At 38.3% G+C, this 21,645-nt stretch overlaps 1 protein-coding gene across 1 annotated transcript in view; it reads left to right on the plus strand.

Annotated features, from left to right (window-relative positions):
- Positions 1-21,645, plus strand: part of tenm1 (teneurin transmembrane protein 1) — a 228,936-nt gene that overhangs the window by 38,280 nt on the left and 169,011 nt on the right.

Genomic DNA, 21,645 nt, shown 5'->3' on the forward strand with positions numbered 1-21,645 from the left:
TTCCATGAAATATGTGTTTGTACTGTATCTTATGAATTGTGTGTTCATTTTTTTATTTCTGGGGGTGCTCCCTATACTTTCAATTGTTTAATCATTTGTGTTGATGCAGGCTCATCCGCAACAGAGATCTTTGGTCTCAGTAGGACCTATCCTGCTAAAATAAAGGTACATTTTTAATAAGCATAGTCCTAATAAATCCACTGACATGTGTTCTTGGATGTATGTATGTGTAAAATCTGCTTGCCGCGCCAAGCTTCTGCATAGCCCAGTGGTCAGCACAACTCCTTCTCTGGTAAATCTGCTTGTTATATCGTATCCAAATTGGCTGCAAGTATAAATATATGATATTGTAAAAATGTGATGTTTTCTTAAATCTAACAATCAGTGGTGTAGTGGTGCCTGGAGAGGTGGGTATACTGTAATTATGATCACAAAATAAAAAATCAAAATAAATACAAATAATACTCTGGGAAGAATTATATAACAAACTCTCCTATGTAGGCCCATGTATTATCTCACAGACCTATTGTAAAGGCCAACCCAAGTTCTTACCCACAGTGCAATTAGAGTAGTAGTCCTATTATTGAAATTAGAGAACCGCCAATAGATAAGATCCCCAACATAACAGGGGGATATGGTGATACAGTCCTCCTGCTATCGGACCTCTTGTATCAGGCTCTCCAATTGTCTCTAGCTAGCACATCCAAGTGAACCCTCTAGTGTTGATTCTAAAAACACAAGGCAGACACTTGTCACATTGGCGCTTCCTCACTGAAGATCTCCATGAATAAAGATCATAAACCTTAGTTCATAAACCAAATGTCATCATTGCCAAACAATTGAGTTCACCCTGTGTTAGTGTTATGTACTGTGTGGGCTGACCATTTCTGAATGACGATGAGAATAGTTCTCCAATGGCTAAAGCTTCAGGCTAGGGAAGGTTTTATATGTGGAGGATCGGCTAGATCAGCCTACATACAGTTATGTATTATACTTAACAATGAAGGGGGAACCAATAAAAACAAAAACATTGTTATTGTTTTCCATTCCCCAAGGGTTTTGCAGTTGTGCTGTTTTGTGACAGCCCTAGGTTACAGTATGTGTAATTTTCCTTGTATGGAAATGGAAAAGAAAGGCTCCTAAATCACTGTTGTTTTGTTAGTGGTATTTCTAGTCATATTAGCATCTCATGAAAGTCGTTAATGCATGTTTAGATCTCCGCTCTTTTTAACAAATATTTACATCTTGTCCTTGAAGTCACTTGCATGTGCATTTTAGAACATTGTTTTCTTGCACATTCAACTTTGGAGCATTTTATGATACGAGTGCGTTGATCTGTGGGACCTCAAACCAATCAAAATGCATCACGGTTCGCTAACTTCTTAGCTGATATACGTTTCTACCTTCCTAATATATCTCACCATATGTGACAAATTAAATGTCCGCTCCTTCAATGTAGAACTAAGCGTATTTGTTCCTGTGTAGAGGGCACTATGACTACACTCCCTCCTCTTTTCTCTTTTGCTTTTCTTCCTTTTTTCTCTCTCTTTCTAGCCCTTTCTATCTAAGATTTCAATGTTTTTCTTTAGTGCTATATTGCAATTTCATCAGTAATATTGCATTGTTTAATGTTTCCATTGTCAATGTTAAGGAAATCTACTAATTATAAGAACCTTCTCAGTCTTTTTTGCCATGACTCATGTTGGTTGCTTGCTGTACTCCTTTTACAATGATTAGAGTATAAAACAAATACAGGCTTTTGAAGAACTTTTGCATTGTTGATATGGTTTTCAATGAGTTAAACTCTTATTTGAGAAATGATCACTTCTACGATTTTTGATGTACTGTATCTGCTTTTACAGCTAGAGTGCTTTTACAGCTACAAGTTAATCCGCATTCTGAACATCAAAATCAATCTTAATTCTACATTCTGATCAATGAGAGGGTAGCAAATCCCTGTCTTCAAAATCTGACTGTGTTGCACCTTGAAAATTTAAATGCCTTAGAATTGATTATTGTTGTCAAATGCACTGTTAAAATGTATTTTTTGGTAATAGGAGTCACCAACAACACTTATCAGGCAATACCTACTAATCTGAATTTGTATCTGACTTTATTTTGATTGCTCAGTTTAATAAACGGCAATAGTTTTGGTGTTTTTTGCCAGACCTGCGTAAGTGGAGCCGGCTAAGAAGAGTAAATGTCTCTTACTGACCGACCAACCAACTGACGACCCTTGTTAAATAGTGTAGTGGTTAGAGATGCAGACCTGCAACCAATAGGTCCCGTGTTGGAATCTAGTCACAGTCAAAGCAATTATGCATTAGGCTTTGTTCCGGATAGTTAAAAACGTTGCTGGCTAAAACCTTCAGTAGCTGCGTTATAGTTAGCCTAAAATAAAACTTTTCATGTTTATGTTGCGACTATTTCAGGTGGATTTTCGAAGTATGCATCCATGCATGCTTTTTGGGTCAGGATAGACATAAACGTTGCTAGCCACAACCTTCAGGTAGCTATGTTATTGTAAGCCTAAAATAAAACTGTTTGTATTGCGACTATTTCTGGTGGATTTTCAAAGTATGCATCCATGCATGATTTTTGGGGTAATATAGGCTAGATAAAAACTCCTTGGGCAGTAAAAGAGTAGGGGTTTCTGACGAAATAGTCAGTTATTGTTACCTATATTGATAGTTATTGTATCAATTGTAAAACTAACGTTTTTGTGCCATGAAAAAGCTTTGGCTGTGTTGAGTTCAAGTAGTAAGTTAAATACTAGTAAGCCTACTGGCTAAAAAGCTGTTAAATGGCCTGTGGCAAAAGCCATACATTTCATAGATGCTATTTCTGGTGGAGGTAAACTTAATAAGAAATGTTAGTCAGTTTATCACAATGTTTAATGGTGTCTAGCGAAATATAAAAATTTGGTGTGATGTTAATGCGTGACAAAAATATCTAATGTCGAGATGCTATACCGACACTAGGCAGTAGTTAAAGATAGCCACTCATGTGGGAGACCCGGGTTTGAATCTAGTGAAGGCAACAACATTAATCACTTTAAATTGCGGGCCGGCTAAACTAGGCTTGCTATCACAGTTGAAAACTGTTCTTTCTTTTGAAACTCGTCAGTCTACAGGTGCTGGTCATAAAATTAGAATATCATCAAAAAGTTGATTTATTTCAGTAATTCCATTCAAAAAGTGAAACTTGTATATTATATTCATTCATTACACACAGACTGATATATTTATTTATTTTAAATGTGATGATTATAACTGACAACTAATGAAAATCCCAAATTCAGTATCTCTGAAAATTAGAATACTACTTAAGACCAATAAAAAAAATAAATGTTTAGTAATGTTGGCCAACTGAAAAGTATGAACATGAAAAGTATGAGCATGTACAGCACTCAATACTTAGTTGGGGCTCCTTTGCCTGAATTACTGCAGCAATGCAGTGTGGCATGGAGTCGATCAGTCTGTGGCACTGCTCAAGTGTTATGAGAGCCCAGGTTGCTCTGATAGTGGCCTTCAGCTCTTCTGCATTGTTGGGTCTGGCATATCGCATCTTCAACACCAACAGATGACATGGCACCCCAAACCATCACTGACTGTGGAAACTTTACACTGGACTTCAAGCAACGTGGATTCTGTGCCTCTCCTCTCTTCCTCCATACTCTGGGACCTTGATTTCCAAAGGAAATGCAAAATGTATTTTCATCAGAGAACATAACTTTGGACCACTCAGCAGCAGTCCAGTCCTTTTTGTCTTTAGCCCAGGCGAGATGCTTCTGATGCTGTGGCTTGTTCATGTGTAGCTTGACACAAGGAATGCGACAGATGAAACCCGTCTGTGAGTGGTGGTTTATGAAGCACTGACTCCAGCTGCAGTCCACTCTTTGTGAATCTCCCCCACATTTTTGAATGGGTTTTGTTTCACAATCCTCTCCAGGGTGCGGTTATTCTTATTGCTTGTACACTTTTTTCTACCACATTTTTTCCTTCCTTTTGCCTATATGTGCTTGGACACAGAGCTCTGTGAACAGCCAGCCTCTTTAGCAATGACCTGTTGTGTCTTGCCCTCCTTGTGCAAGGTGTCAATGGTCGTCTTTTGGATAGCTGTCAAGTCAGCAGTCTTCCCCATGATTGTGTAGCCTACAGAACTAGACTGAGACACCATTAAAAGGCCTTTGCAGGTGTTTTGAGTTAATTAGCTGATTAGAGTGTGGCACCAGGTGTCTTCAATATTGAACCTTTTCACAATATTCACATTTTCTGAGATACTGAATTTGGGGTTTTCATTAGTTGTCTGTTATAATCATGAACATTAAAAGAAATTAACACTTGAAATGTATCAGTCTGTGTGGAATGAATGTATACATTATACAAGTTTCACTTTTTGAATGGAATTTCTGAAATAAATCAACTTTTTGATGATATTCTAATTATATGACCAGCACCTGTATTCTTCTGTGAAATTGAATGCTATTCCATGGGAGAAATTGCAAGAAACTGAAGATTTTGTACAACGCTGTGTACTATTCCCTTCGCAGAACTGCACCAACTGGCTCTAACCAAAATAGAAAGATGATTGGGAGGCCCCGCTGCACAACTGAGCAAGAGGACTATTTTGAGAAACAGACCTCACAGTTCCTCAACTGTCAGCTTCATTAAATAGTATGCACAAAATGGATTACAAAGAAGATCATTTGTGAGACACAGACCAAATGAATAGTTGCCGGCTATAATTGCTGTAAATGGAGAATTCTTTGACGAAAGCAAAGTTTGAAAAACACAATTATTATTTCAATTAATAACATATACAGCTCTGGAAAAAATTAAAGGACCACTGCAAAAGTATCAGTTTCTCTGGTTTTAATATTCATAGGTATGTGTTTGAGTAAAATTAACAGTTTTGATTTATTCTATAAACTACTGCCAGAGTATTTATTTGTAGAAAATAACAACTGGTCAAAATAACCAAAATAGATGCATTATTTTCAGACCTCAAATAATGCAAAGAAAACAAATTCATATTCATTTTTCAGCAACAAAACTACGTTTTAACTTAGAAAGAGTTCAGAAAGCAATATTTGGTGGAATATCCCAGATTTCTTTATTACAGCTTTCATGCGTCTTGGCATGCTCTCCACCAGCCTGTCACATTGCTGTTGGGTGACTTTATGCCACTCCTGGCACAAAAATTCAAGTAGCTCGGCTTTGTTTGATGGCTTGTGACCATCCATCTTCCTATTGATCAAATTCCAGAGGTTTTCAATGGGGTTAAGGTCTGGAGATTGGGCTGGCCATGACAGGGTCTTGATCTGGTGGTCCTCAATCCACACCTTGATTGACCTGGCTGTGTGGCATGGAGCATTGTCCTGCTGGACAATTCTCAGAGTTAATAATAATAATAAATAATAATACATTACATTTAAATATCAATTTTCAAAGACCCAAAGACGCTTAACAATACATACATAACAAACAACTACAGAGCAATGAGACAAACGGTAGCTAACAAAACAAAACAAAAAAGGGGGGAGGGGTGGGACAAGCAACAGAGCTGGGGCTAGGGATAGGCTTGTTTGAACAGATGAGACTTGAGGTGGTGGATGAAGATGGCAACAGATTTGGAGTCACGGATGAATGGTGGAAGGGCATTCCAAAGTCTTGGAGCAGCCCATGAAAAAGCCCTGTCTCCAAAGCTCCGCAGCTTGGATCGAGGGATGATAAGGAGGCCAGCAGTGGCAGAGCGGAGTGACCTGGAGGAATGATATTGGGTAATAAGGTCCGAGAGATAGGGTGGAGCAAGTTGGTGGAGGGCTTTATATGGTGATTGACTGTGTCAAAGGCAGCACTCAGGTCAAGCAGGATAAGGATGTTGAGGGCGCCAGCATCAGCAGAGACAAGAAGGTCATTAACAACTTTGAGGAGGGCAGTTTCAGTACTGTGAAGTGGTCGGAAGGCTCTAACAGACAGTTATTGAGGAGGTGGCATTGAAGTTGAGTGGCAACAGTCCATTCCAGGGTTTTCGCAAGGAAGGGGAGGTTGGAGATGGGGTGGAAGTTATTGAAATTGGTAGTGTCCAGGCCAGGTTTCTTTAGGATAGATGAAAGACGTTCTGGCAGCATGAAGAGCATCTCTGTACAAGGAGAGGTTAAACCAGTTCTGGTTCGACGTTCCCAGATTTTCTACATAAAAATCAACACTTTTGCTAAGATTCCTGGATTTTGCAAAGCTACCCACAAGGGATTGGCTTGCAAAGGAATGCATAATTCCTATTGGAACCACAATGTCAGACACAAAGATGGATATTTTATGTAATTGTTACTATAATTTCAGTAGTGGGTGCAAAATATATGTTTGACAAAATTATTTGATTACTTTAGACAAATGTATGTTTTTGATGTTTATGTAACTAAGACAAATTAATCAGTCAAAGTACATGCAAAAAAAGAATAATTAAATGTTTCCAAAATATCAACTTGAAGCAGAGCATGCTGGGAACATTTTAATTTTAAACTTGTAAAAATTGAGGAAAAGTCAGTAAAACATTAAAGTTATTTGGAACATTTATCTAACTTTGAGTTACACTTAGTAGAAACATTTGAGTAAGAAATACGTTAGGGTTTACAGTGTACTTGCACTGTTTTTGCCATCTAAATGGTCCTAATGCAAGAGGATAGTGATGACCACAACAGTGGTTTTTATAATTTTCCTCATTAAATTAGATTTGGTGCAGGTAATCACCTAACAGTACCTCATTAAGTAAAATGAGGTATGCATGTTTTGGAATTTAACAGACACTGGAATGGAATGGCTGGAATGTAGAGATGCTGATTTAAGAAAAATTTGGAGTGTCTCTTAATTTTTTACAGAGCTGTGGAAATATATGTATGTGCATATATATATATATATATATATATATATATATATATATATATATATATATACGCACACACGCTACTGAGCAAAAGTTTGGAGCCACTTAGAAATGTCTTTGTTTTCCATAAAAACATACATGAAATGATTTTATATCATTATTGTGTCCTTCAAACTTGACATAGAATCTGCATAGACATTATCCTCTGAAAGAGGCCACTGCTATCATGGAATACCCTTACCATGAAAGGGTATACCTGGTCTGCAACGATGTTTAGGTAGGTGGTACATGTCAAACTGATGTCCACAGTGCATCCTGCCATCATTTCCCCAGGTAAACGGTGCACACGTACGCAACTATCCATGTGATGTACATATATTTATATTGAAATATATATGTTCATTTTAGAAAAATAAGGAAGTAACTAGAACGGCAGCCTTTTGCAGGCCCCACTGCATGTGCTATTGAAGATACAGAACATCTGTAAAATTGTGGAGATCCAAGAAATACGACATTGCGTTATTAATTCAGAATCTAAACTGCTGGCAACAAAAGTGAGTACACCCTTAAGTCAAAATGTCCAAGCTGTACACTCACTACTCTACATTGTAGCAAAGTGTAATTTCTTCAGTGTTGTCACATGAAAAGATATAATAAAATATTGGCAAAAAATGTGAGGGGTGTACTCACTTTTGTGAGATACTGTATGTTATAGCTAATTACGTGAGATTACTAGCAAAAACACTTAATCTGCAAAAATGACAAGATAAATAGTGGGTGATAGTGATTTCAGATCAAGTGGAGAGTCAAAAAAGCTCATGTTGCCCCTCCCGTATTTGATAATGGAGTGGTAGATCACCAGTCTTTAAAGCCTATGTACCAAATATAATTTCCAAACACACACAGACATAGTGCGATTGCATAGGATGTGGCTGTCACAGTATGTTTTTTGGGAAAGGGGCAAAAGGAACACTTCTACATTTATCTGTGGAAATGCCAAATGATTCAGACACTATTGGATAAAGCATTATAATTGATGTGACTATATACCCATGTCATTGTTTTTCTTGATAAGAACAACAACTAATATAATAGCATTGACAGAGTATGCTCAACTCTAACTGTGATCAGAAGCAATACCAGCATGAATGTTATAATCAGATTACAGAGCCTACACATGAAAGACTATGATGACCTCTAGGATTACTTATGAATACAGGAGGCTTGTTTTTTTTTTGTAAATAGTATGACTCATAATCCCCATAAAACACGAGTGCGTCTTTTTGTGTTATTCCAACATTCAGCTTTTCGATAACCTGATTGCAGGCCACCTGTGATACATTCCATTGATTGCACATGATTTGTAAAAGCACACACCTGTCTATATAAAGTCCCACATTTGGCAGTGCATGTCAGAGCAAAAAACCTAGCCATGAAGTTGAAGGAATAGTTGGTAGAGTTCTGAGATAGGATTGTGTCAAGGCACAGGTTTGGGAAAGGGTACCAAAAATATCTGCAGGATTTGAGGTCGCAGAGAATAGTGGCCTCCTTCACTTGTCAATGGAAGAAACCTGCACCATCCATCACCAACTCAGTGAATGGTAGGCGACCCACTGCTGAGAGACAAAAAAGCCTGACTGAAACGTGTCAAAATACTTGAAAATGCCATAATCCTTCTGGGACAAACACAGAGATGATGACCGGTGCAAGCCCCAGGGTTTTTTTATTTCAACAACTTAACTTGAAAACTAAGGGAAAAGAAATGGCAACCTGCCATGCACGCATGACATGCAAACTCCCTGTAAGATGCCCAATTGTAAGATGCTTCCACCACCAGACTTAACTGTAGGAATGAAGCAGCACTGGAAAACCAGCTCAAAAAGTCTATGGTTCCAACATTTCCTTCCAGTTTTCTACAGAAAGTCACTTGGATTTTATGGCTTTGTTTTTAAGTGTGACATGCACTGTGATGTAGGACCTCATATACAGTGGATATAAACATTCTACACACCCCTGTTAAAATGCCAGGTTCTTGTGATGTAAAAGAATGAGACAAATATAAATCATGACATCACTTTTTCCACCTTTAATGTGACCTATAACATGAACAATTCAATTGAATTGTCTTGCCAGGTGGGCTCTCATCGCCACTGGGATGCCCTCCCTCCAATTCCTTTTGGGGGAAGAGTCACTGGCTTGTTGTTGTCTCTCTGTTGCACACTTGTGCAATTGGGCTGTACTCTGCTGGCAATAATCGGCCCTCATTCAGGGTGATTGCGGTTGGTGGGTGTCCCTTTGGTTGATGCCTGGCAATGTGGGTAGATTGATTTCCTGCCAAAGTGTCGCCGGACCCCCCCCGTCTCAGTCCCAAGGTCTTACGCTGCTATGCTATTGTGCTGGGGGATTGGGTCAGTTCTCCTTCCCCACTAAGTTCTCCTTCTCTACTATAAATCGTTGTTGATATGAGGAATGCATTTTCTCACTTTTCCCAGTCTCCTCCCATTTTAAACTTTAGAAGGACATGAGTTCCTGGTCCACACCTGCAGAGTACCTGGTTTGGGGGGCCCGTTGCTGTCCCTGTCCTTGTCCATCTGGTCATACTTCTGACCTAGTCTAAATTTAAATAGACTCTGGATTTAGCCCACATGCATTTATTCATTATTCCAATTAGACTCTTAATATCTCGTCCGGCACAGCCAGAAGAGGACTGGTCACCCCTCTGAGCCTGGGTCCTCTCTAGGTTTCTTCCTAGATTTCCGCATTCTTAGGGAGTTTTTCCTAGCCACTGAAATCCAACACTACTGTTGTTTGCTCCTTGGGGTTTAAGGCCGGGTGTTTCTGTAAAATAACTTTGTGACAACTGCTGTTGTATAAAGGGCTTTATAAATACATTTGATTGATTGATTGAAAAACAAACTGAAATCTTTGAGGGGGAAAAATAAAAAACTCAATAACAATAATGTGCAAACCCTTAAACTAAGGGTTGAAGCACCTTTTGATTTTATTACAGCACTCATGTCTTTTTGGGTAGGAGTCTATTGGCAATAATTGCGCTCCAAATCTGTCAGATTGCGAGGACCTCTCCTGTGCGCAGCCCTCTGCAGATCACCCCACAGATGTTCAATTGGATTCAGGTTTGGGCTCTGGCTGGGCCATTCCAAAATGTTAATCTTCTTCTGGTGAAACCATGCTTTTGTGGATTTGGATGTGTGCTTTGGGTCGTTGTCATGCTGAAAGGTGAACTTCCTCTTCAACTTCAATTTTCTAACAGACGCCTGAAGGTTTTGTGCCAAGATTGCCTGGTATTTGGAAATGTTTATTATTCCCTCCACCCTGACTAAGGCCCCAGTTCCAGCTGAAGAAAAACAGCCCAAAAGCATGATGCTGCCACCACTATGCTTCACTGTGGGTATGGTGTTCTTTGGGTGATGTGCAGTGTTGTTTTTGTGCCAAGCATACCCTTTGGAATGATGGCCAAAAAATTCAACCTTGGTTTCATCAGACCAGAACACATTTTCCCACGTGCTTTTGGGAGACTTCATTGTAAGAAAAGGCTTCCGTCTTGCCACTCTACCCCATAGCCCATTCATATGAAGAATACGGGAGATTGTTGTCACATGTAGCACACAGCCAGTACTTGCCAGGAATTCCTGCAGTTCCTCAAATGTGGCTGTAGGTCTCTTGGATGCCTCCCCGACCAGTTTTCTTCTCCTCTTTTCATCAATTTTGGAGGGACATCCGGTTCTTGGTAATGTCTCTGTTGTGTCATATTTTCTCCACTTGATGATGACTGTCTTCACTATGTTCCATGGTATATCTAATGCTTTGGAAATTATTTTGGACCCTTCTCCTGACTGATATCTTTCAACAATGAGATGCCTCTGATGCTTTGGAAGCTCTCTGTGGATCATGGCTTTTGTCCTGAGATGCAACTAAGAAAATATCAGGAAAATCCTACTTGAACAGCTGAAATGTATTTGAGATTAATCAGAGTCACTTTAAATGATGGCAGGTGTGTAATGACTTCCATTTAAAATGAGTTCGAATGTGATTGGTTAATTCTGAACACCGCCATATACCCAGTTATAAGAGGGTGTGCACACTTATGCAACCCGGTTATTGTTTTTATTTTTCATTTTTCCCCCTCGAGGATTTCAGTTTGTTTTTCAATTGAATTGTTCACATTATAGGTCACATTAAAAGTGGAAAAAGTTCTGACATGATTTATCTGTGTTGAATTCTTTTACATCACAAAAACATGGGATTTTCACAGGGGTGTGTTGACTTTTTTATATCCACTGTAGATAGGTGGGTGCCATTTTACATCATGTCAAATTGGTTACAGGGATCTTTGAGGAAAGATCCAGCCACATTCATTGATGAAGGTACCCTAATTAACATGTCACACAAAAAATTTAACCAGTCATGCAATGACAATGAACAGAAATACAATGTCCTTCTCCAGAAAAATGTTGTGATATTGTCATCCTCTGTCCCCTGGTGTGGTAGATCAATTCTTCAGCCTCAGTAGAACAACTCTGGATAACTGGCATTCTGTAAAGAATGAAAGAGCATGTAAATGCCTATGAATCAGTTTTCAGACTGGATCTGTCATGTAGAATTACATATTTTTTGTTACATAGCATGTGTATAACACCCCGACATCTCCTCGACCGTCATATTCAACATAACACTAGCGCACTAATATTTACAAAGCAGGCACAAAACTGGTCGTCTGTGCAGACTCAACCCAGTAAAAACCCATTTTCAGTTTCATAACTTGGAAATATATACTGTAGAATTTCAATACAAATTGGTTTGTGTCATTGAGATGTTCTGTTGATCCCTCATTGATTTGCCAATGTAGAACTGTAGACTAACTTATCTGCAGCATTTAGCAATGTTCAAGAATAATAATCTGCAACAAGTCTGAGAAGCAAAGGTAATGACATGATGTAACCAGATAAGCAGAACAGCAGGTACCATACTGTCCCCAAACCACAGACTGTCAGCTGTTCTCAGGTGCATGCATACTGACCCAGTTCATACAAAACCCCACAACCAGTCTTGGATACACAGATATAGTTGGTGGCAAGCTGACACTGACAATTCACTGCATTTTGAGAAGTCCTTTCTATTGGTCCTTTCTGGGCACAATACCATCACACCCAGCAAAAGCCATTCAGTGAGAAACATGGTTTACATATGACAGTAACCAATCGAGGTGAGGGTTCATATGTTAATCTACAAATATTAAAGTAGCTATAGTGTCTACAGTTTGTAGAAGTGGGAAACCGTCAGGGCCCTCTACGCCCTCAGAGAGGGCCTAAGGATAGATACAAATCTGGCTATATATTTATATATTATAATTTGCAATTTTGTTCACATTAAGTTTAAAAAAAAAAATCTTAATTGTAATGATCTTCCTATTGAATTTCTTCAGTTTGTGTTGGACAAACAAAGGATAGTATCCAAGAGGAAAGAATATCAAATCATAATTTTTGTTTGGTACATAGTACATTGGTAGAAATGATCTAGCTGTGCTCAACGCTCATTGGCTAGGCCCTCAAGCTTTGAATAGAAGGCACCAGCCAACTGTCACCTGACATTGACTTCAATTAGAGCAGGATTTTGGAATGACAGTAGAATCAACCAATCACAAATTATCTTGTAATATGTGGGACAGTTGTAGGATGCCTCAAGGCCCTCTAGAGCCTAGATGGGACATTTATTTCTATCTGATGCCTCAATAGCTCCGCCATCTTACCTTGGACCAGTTCGGAAAAGTCAAGCCACTTTACACTTTTGTATTTGGTATTTTGTGCAGCAGTAATTGGGTCCTGAAAAAGGATGAACAATACAAATGAGGTTGGTACACATTGTTCACGCATCAGTAATAGTGTAGAAATGTATGATATCATACTGAACTTTACATGCCATGTTTTTAATCAATGAACAAGAAAGCTAATCCAGCATAACCCTAGCTGTTGAGCAACATAACTTTACAATATCAGAATTCTGTTTGTTTTTTAAATTAACGGTGTCAGCTAAATTGCTACAGTAAAGTATGAATTAATGTTTCACACAATGTATGTGAAATAACACATTTTTGACAAAAAAAACATAATTACTGTCTATAATCAGCAATGGTTATGTTGGGTAGCCTTTGTCCACAAAAAGTAAAATCACAGTTAATCATTATCTTTGGAAATAAATAAATATAAATTTGCACTGTATTTAAAGTACTATCCTGTTTCTTCCTCCATTAGACCATAGCTATTCTGTACTCTTAAATTAATAAATAACTGAAAACTATTTCAAATGGATTTGTTTGTTAATATTCTGAAAAGTACAGTCATTTTATGCATTATGCTATGCATGACAGTGGCTATTAATATATTATTAAGGAAATGAAACTGTTATAACAACTGAAATGCCACTTCTACCATATGTTTGTGTTGTAGATTGTTTACAGGTCCCAGGTAGAATGGCTGTCAAGTTGCTCCATTCTGATCTATAGGGACTCTATGACATCAGCCCATCAACTGTTCTATCTATACATCAGACCTGCGCATCCGGAAACATTGGCTCGCAACACGTTCCCGCCCCTTTTTGGGGGACAAAACAGCACTCGTCATAGACATTCATGTAAAATAGCAGTACAAAACAACACTAAAAGAGAACCACCAGAATGAAATCAGTTTACAAATGACCCACAATGTATTATTTTAAGTCAATATGACCACTATACCTTCCATAGAACACTTATGATACATAGAAAATATTAATTTGGTCCATCTTAAAGCATGTCCATTCAGTCTTCCAGCATCCAACTGGTGCAATAACCCCACTCTATAGCCAGGTATTCTACCCGGACATCAATTCCTACGTTACTGAGTCTCCTGGTAAGCAAATTACCAGTGAAAAAGTTTACTTTTCATTCCTTCTCTACAAATAGTATGCAAGCAAGCAATAGCAACGTGCTCTGACAACTGACCTAGGCTACGTTTGCCTGGCAGGTGTTTAACACCGGTGAATATGCAGCGAATGTGTTGAGTAGGTGACACTGACAGCTGTACAACATGACAACAAAAGTAATAAGTTCAAAACGGAACGGCAAGAGGGAATCACCAATAACAACGCTGTAACATATGCCTATGTGAAATCACTTGTGATTCGATAAGTGATTGTAGTTTTCATTCAAATCATAAAGGAATTTACACAGCAAGCAGGATGAAATCACGTATATCGAAGTTAGCTAAATTTAGCATTTAGGGCCTGCCTGTTATCCTACCTAGCCATGGGCTTTTAGTAACCTAAACACAGGGATAGTATTTATAGATAGCTATCTGGCCACAGCATATAATTGTTAATCAGACACAGCGTAACCTAAGAGAGCTCTTACGAAATATTTTCCACAAGCACAAGTTTGTTCTTCCCTATAGCTTTGACCCCATGTAGCCCTTCTATCAGGATATTTTTTTAGGACATGGCAGGGGAAAACCTTTCAGATCAGGTTTTATTGTTAGTGCAACCAACTACACAGCAACTTTTGGTATTACAAGCCTTATTAATTTAAGCCAGTGGACTTTAAGGTGTTGTAGCCTACGAGGGACGCGGGTTTGTTTGCCCCCTCAAAGGGGCGTGGAACTGAGAGTCTACTCTGGATGACGTATTACCGGTGTAACGCATGCTCTAGAGAGGGTCAAGGTATACGACACTAATTCAGAGCCAATAGCAAGCCTTATCTTGTTTTCTCAAGCTTGAGCCTAGCTAGCGAGCTAGCTTTTTGCACTGAGTGTACATAAGGATGGCGATGGCCTGTCGGTCAGCCTTTGCTTTGATCTCAATCGAAAAATAACTTTCGGAATTAAAATCAAAAGACAAGCTAAACGAACCTGCCATTATCCATTTGATAAAGGACAGGAGAATGGACTTCGTTCTTACATTATAATCATTATGGTGAGTGAAGTTTTTTCATCAACTATACACCATAGCTTGCTATTTTTTGCAATCGCGTTCATATCATTTGAAGAATACAATGTGTAAGATTTTTGTTTCAACTTTAGGTCACTGATTGTGTTGTTAAAACAACGGTAATCCCGTTGCAACTGGAAGTACTATAGGTATATGACATTTCTTGTCGTGGTGTATTTTTTTCTTGATGCATGCTGGATGGACATCGAATACATCGAAACATTTTGGTCTCTGACAGCATATAATGTCAATTGTCTTAAAACATTGTGAGGAGTTGTGTGGTTGAATTCATTCCGCTACTTTTTGAGTGACTGCTTTTTTGAGTTTCTTTGAAACGACTCAACCGTATTTTCTTCTAAAGTGGTTCCTGCTATCGATATTTGCTACCGTTCTGTACGTTTGCTGCTTCTGTGAGCCACATCCTAGGCGTTGTCATCAAACAATTGCTTCTGCTTACGTAGGTCTGCAAAAGAAAGGTCTCAAGTCATACCCTGTATACACAGGCATCTGAGTTTTCTGTAAGTATGACGTCATATCTTTTTTTCAGCTACTGAGGGCCTATATAGCTCCAATAGTCATGGTTCGCCACTAGTTTGTAGTCACTTATGTGCTTTGCTATGTGATTCATAGCTCTTTTTTGTAAAATCTTTTACTGAAAAAGATAAAGGGACTGTAATTATTTTCTTGTTAAATAACCACACAAAAGAACCACGTGAGACATGGAGTAACTATCACCCATGTCAGTCATTTTGCTCTTTAAAATACTTGACTAACCGACCCTGAAATTGACAGAAAGGGAGTGGCAGTGAGAGAGTGGGGCTGTTTACCTGACTGTTGGAGCTGAGGGAGGGAGGTTAGAGTTATTTAAACCTTAAATGGAGCATTCACATATTTAATTATTTTGGCTCCATAGAATTAGAATGAATAGAATAGATCATCAAAGCCAATGTCAGGTGAATGCGGTTCAGGCTATTACTGTTGTGTGAGAGAGACAGAGGGATGCAATAAATATAGGAATGCATACCAGAATATGCAACTGTTACAACCTTTGTGTTGTGCTGCAGGACCCTCTTTCAGTAGTTTGATTCAGGTAGGTTTTAGCATATATATGACCCTCGAACAGAAAGGGTTACATTTGTTTGCGTGTAGGTGGGCTAATTCCAGTCTTTTTCACATTAATTTGTATTTTCACCAGTCTCATCTGATCATTTTCAGAGCTGTTCTTATTGTTGAAAAGACCAAATAGAAGAGACATGAGAATTGGGCTGCATGTCTACAGACAGGCATTTTGTACGTCTTTAGCTATTGTGTAGGTGGTTTCTAAAAGTAGGATACCTGTGCATGTCTACGTATATGCTTGTTCCTAGTCTCCAAACAATGTTTATGCCTTTAACAACTCTCAGATCTGAGTGGCTTCGTCATTTTTGTCATTTGTTGGACCTTCTGGCCACAGTTAGCTCTATAACAAAATAATATATGCTCTTTCAGTGGCAACAGAGGTGTGCTCATTCCAGCAGGCAGCATAGAGAAAAAATATGTTAAAACAAATAATTGATTGCATGGTACAAGAGTGAATCCAATTAATTGAGTATTGAATGACGCTGCTTTGTTGAATCAAAACATAAACATTGCTCAGCATTTGAACTTGTGAATTAATTGTTTGGACTGCTGAATTCTGAAAACTATATTTTGCTAATCACCGTGGCCTCACAACAGTCAAGAAAATTACAAAAGGAGATCTTATTTTCAAAGAAATGTTAGTTAAATAACATTAACATACATTGATGGAAGGGTTTTAAAACACACCACTGGCATCACAAATTCACATCTACAACCAAACACATACACATGTGGTGAAGCCAAAACCACTCATACTCTGGTATGGTCAACATGTTTCCATGTACTAGATGATGACAGATTGATATTTAAGAGTCAAACCTAAAGAAACACTGCATACACATGGGGTTTAGAGAGCGCTGACAAGGAGACAGACATAATATTTAGCAATACATTACTTGTCCATCTTCCTAGCACAGTGTTTCTCAACCCTCCTCCTGGGCACCCCCTGCCCTGCATGTTTTAGATCTCTCTCTGCTTTGTCAAAACTGATTCAATTGATCAGCTCATTATCAAGCCCTTCACGAGCTACATCAGGTATTTTAGGGCAGGGGGAGATCTAAAACATGCAGGGCGGGGTCAGGGGGTGGGGGTGTCCAGGAGCATGGTTGAGAAACTGTCCCAGCAGCAGATGTATCTTTTAAAATATTGCTCTACCAAATGCAGATTCATGTTTCTGTCGGTATGTCCATGGCTGTTCTCCCCATGTAATGAGAAGGCTTAGATCTGTATCAAACTCTTCACTTGTGCAATTAGCTTCATTTATAAAAGAAAAAAAATCATGACAAGAAATGTGTTCCCTATAATTTGGAAGCTTTTATTTTCATATTTATCACTCTAAAAATAGTAATTACATTTCCATTATTACATCCTCCAGTCTTCTCCTCACTGTCTTTTATTAAAAGAATAAGGAAAAATAGTGTATCTGCTCATTTTCAATAGGCTAAATCATGTACGTTTGGGTCAATTCAGAAAAGATTAAGCATGTTGACATGCATAATATTTATAAAAAAATCTACTCTGATGTATTAAAAAATTTTTTTTGCACAGTCCTGAGTAAACAAACCTGATTAATCACGGAAAACATCCTGGAAAGAGAAAGCTTTGCATTGCAGTTTTCACATCAAGCCACCTCCAAACTGCACTAAATAACTGCATACTCAATGTGTACTTTAACTGTAAATCCATGTATTTTATATACTCACTGCTGATATTCCATTATTTTACCTGCTCACATACATGATATATAATTGTATGTGAACTTTGTGTAGATTTTGTATTCTATTCAACTTATTCTCAACCGCTGGTAGTACCATTGTTCCAATGTGATGAGTGTAAGCTTACTTAGCGATTGAAGATTTTTCTGATATTGATGTATGTGCTTCTTTCTTTTACAAAGCCATTTAAATTGCATCTTAGTAAAGTATTTACTAGATAGGACACCACTGCATGTGTAAAAACCAGAAAAAGAACCAGGAAAGCCTAGTTCAGTCGGCCGTTATTTGAAAGGATGAATGCTGTTGTCCCTGGCTGGTTTTTAATTACTTAAAAATCATACAATGTGATTTTCTGGATTATAATTTTTTTGATTCCGTCACTCACAGTTGAAGAGTACCTATGATAAAAATTACAGACTTCTACATGCTTTGTACAGTGAGGAGAACAAGTATTTGATACACTGCCGATTTTGCAGGTTTTCCCACTAACAAAGCATGTAGAAGTCTGTAATTTTTATTAAAAAAATTGTATGATGTTTAAGTAATTAATTTGCATTGTATTGCATGACATAAGTACCTCTAAAACGCAGACACCAAGATCAGTGTAAGAAAGATTAGGCTACAACATAGATAGATAGGCAATCTACCAAAATTCCATTTTAGCTGGCTAAGGCTTGTTGTGCGAATGCTGTAGAAGTACCGAGTAGATAAATATTTCTAAGTGACAAAAATTTGAAAGTCTGAGAGGGGATTTGAACCGGTGTCAACATTTTAATAATGTGCGTTAAGGTCAGGGATGTTCCCACAAGACCAAAGGACTCCATATAGTTTCCAAATGCAACATTTACCTCAGCTATTATATTTTTGCTAAAATAACGTGGGCAATAGAACGTTTATTAATGGAGCTAAAGTGTACTCATGAACAAAGATTACTGTAGATGGTTGTTCATACAATAACAGTTGAATAGCTAATCACTACTCTATGTGAACTATGCTATGTAAATCGAAATCAAAAGCAATATGTTTGTTGTCGGTGAAGTTCGTCCATCGCAATGTAACCACAAGCAGTTGTAATATAGACTTTCAATAATGCAGCTATTGAAGCTTGTAGCCAGTGAAGGTTTAATCTGAACATATCCTAACACCTAATTTGTTCTGTCTGTGGTGAGGATCGAACCCAGGTTGACTACATGGCAGTCTGTGTTTCTAACCACTTTGGTATTTAACAATGGATGGTCTGTCAGTCAGCCACTCACTCACTCACTAAGAGACATTCGCTCTTCTTGGCCGGCTCCGCTTATGTGGTCCAGCAAAAAGAAAAAACATTGTTCCGGAGGAAAAAGATATACGCTATCCCATCTACAAATGTATTGAATTTATTAAAGAAAAAACAACATCTTTGGAATAACAGATTCATAAACAACAATTAGGCTACATAACCAACATTGTCTATTGGCTTCATTTCAACATACCATATGGTTCAATCTTTTTAATGGGCCTTAAATGTGTCTAAATTATAAATAATCTGATGCTTATAGGAAACAAAAGATGGTGTGTGGAGCATGTCAGAGCTTATCTGAGCATTGGATGTAGGTCTACTGAATGAAGAATGGAGAGCGGGAGGAGGCCAACAGTTTAAAAAATGCTCCGCACTCCAGCTAAATTAAACAAGTAGTGCTCTGGTAGCCTAAATAAATAGTGTGCTAGTCTCTTGTGATATGAATTAAAGTTGAATTTCATGAAATGTGTCTTTAGGCATTTTTCTTTTTTTCCATGGACTGCAAATATGATGATAGTTTCTATGCCTTAGGCTAAAGGAGGTACTTCACCCTTGTCCACAGTGCTCTGCAAATATATATGCCCAAAGTTGCATTGCATTCACCACAAAGTGTGGGTGTATCCTGTGAGATTTCTCAAGCCAAAATGTTTTGATGGCATTCAAAAATGCTTATAAAGTAGAATGTTTCTTTTTTGACATAGCCTACCGTAACTATACAGAAACAATAAGGTTTCTTTATACTTCTCAAATGATACAGTTGACCACCGTATGTCACACTGGAGGTCCTTACAACTAGTCAAGACTTTTGCTTTAATGGAGCCTGGTGTGAATGTCCAAGAAAGTGCCCAAGACGCACCATTCTTACGCTGTGTTAACGAAACTGCAATTTGCAATTAGTTATTTGATAGGAATTTCATTATGACCAAATAATAACTTTGGCCTATCATTTCGAAACTAATAACTAGTTTAAGAAAAAGCAAGTTTCAATGTTTTATGAGTTGTATGGACGGATTAGAAGGGAAAATCAAACAGGTTTCATAAAATTCTTACTTGCACATTTCTGCTTGGAATAGCGAAAGAAGTGTGGTCTCAATTGCGGTACCCCCGTCTTTGCGCATGAATGGTTATGGTTGAGGAGAGAGATAACAGGAGTGTTATTCAGAGACTGCATGCTCACGTGTATTAGATAGACAGAAGCATCTGATGTCTGTAGTTTTTTAAATCAGTTCGGTCAAATGTTGGTTTGTTGAGGAGAGAAGTGAATCTGGCCATCTTGAAATTGAAGGGATGCAAACAGTGGTCAGGAATGAGTTGATGAGGGAAGTGGCTAATGGAAGAATTTCTCCAGAGATGGTCTGAAGAAGCGGGAGGTGATGGGGTTGACTGGGTAGGTGAATGATTTTATCTTGAGACAGCTCAGAAAATGAGGTTAATGTGTAGATGTGTTTGGTGTGTGAGGGTCCAGTGGATTCAATTGGTTTAGAGCGGATGTCATCAACCTTTTATTTAAAGTGGTTGACAAAGTAATCCACAGAGAGGGAAAATGGAGGTTTGAGGTGGAGGACTGAGGAGAGAGGAAAAGATAGCAAAGAGTTTTCTGATTTGGAGAAAAAACCTTGAAGTGATAAAAAGAGACTTTAGAAAGGAAAATAAGATGAATTAAAGGATGATAGGTAATCCAGAAGTTTAATTTTCCTCCATTTTGCCCAATTGCCCACAGACCCATTTTGTGAGCTTACAGTGAGTCACTTAATCATAGAGCAGGAGGGGAGTGCCAAGCCGGCCGGGATGAAAGGGGAGAGTCATACGACGTGGAGGTGGCAGAGGGCAACTAACCCTGCGGCCCACTGCCAGGGAGCTGGAGAAATTCACTTTTCAACATGACAATGATCTAAAACACAGCCAAATAAACCAAGGAATGGCTTGCAAAAAGTGAGATCCATGTCCTGGAATGGCCCAGCCATAGCCTACATCTCAATCCTGTAGAAATTCGGTTATCCGACCTAAAAAAGTCTGTGCTCAGGAGATTTCGTCAACATATCACTGAGCTTGAAATCTTCTGAAAGGAAGAGTGGAATAAACATTCAAAATGCTGTTGTGAGAGGTTGATAGAGATCTCCATAAACAGACTTACTTCTATATTCCAAACAAAAGGTGTTTCCATAATTGGTTTTATATGCGTTCACAATATGCACACGAGTCATCGCTTGTATGTTTTATTACATTCCAAACAAAATATAGATTTTTCATTTTTAATACTTTTGGTTACTAGATCTTGTTAATGGTGAAGTAATTTTCTTACATTGTCTAGATTTCCCCAATTACCATAAACAATCGGTCTTATCAGTAATGGTGTGTATACTTTTGATATCCACTGCATGAGTATTGAGCCATGGGCCAGTATGGCTTTATCAAAGGGTGAAACTCATTGAAGAGGTCTCCAATGGGTGCCTGGTGAACAATAAACAAAACAATTTAAAGGTTGAATTGAAAGTGACATTGAAATAATGGATTTGAGAAGAGGACATGGACAGGTGAGTGAGAGAGAGGGACGTGAGGTATTAGTAGTCTTGTGACACCACAAAAACGACCAGATGCTCGCAGGCTCTTAGACTATTGGAAAACAAAGTCAGACAAAAGGTTAATGCAGCGGGTGGAGTATATTTATAA

Source organism: Esox lucius, chromosome 7, assembly GCF_011004845.1.
Source record: "Esox lucius isolate fEsoLuc1 chromosome 7, fEsoLuc1.pri, whole genome shotgun sequence".
NCBI lineage: Eukaryota > Metazoa > Chordata > Actinopteri > Esociformes > Esocidae > Esox > Esox lucius.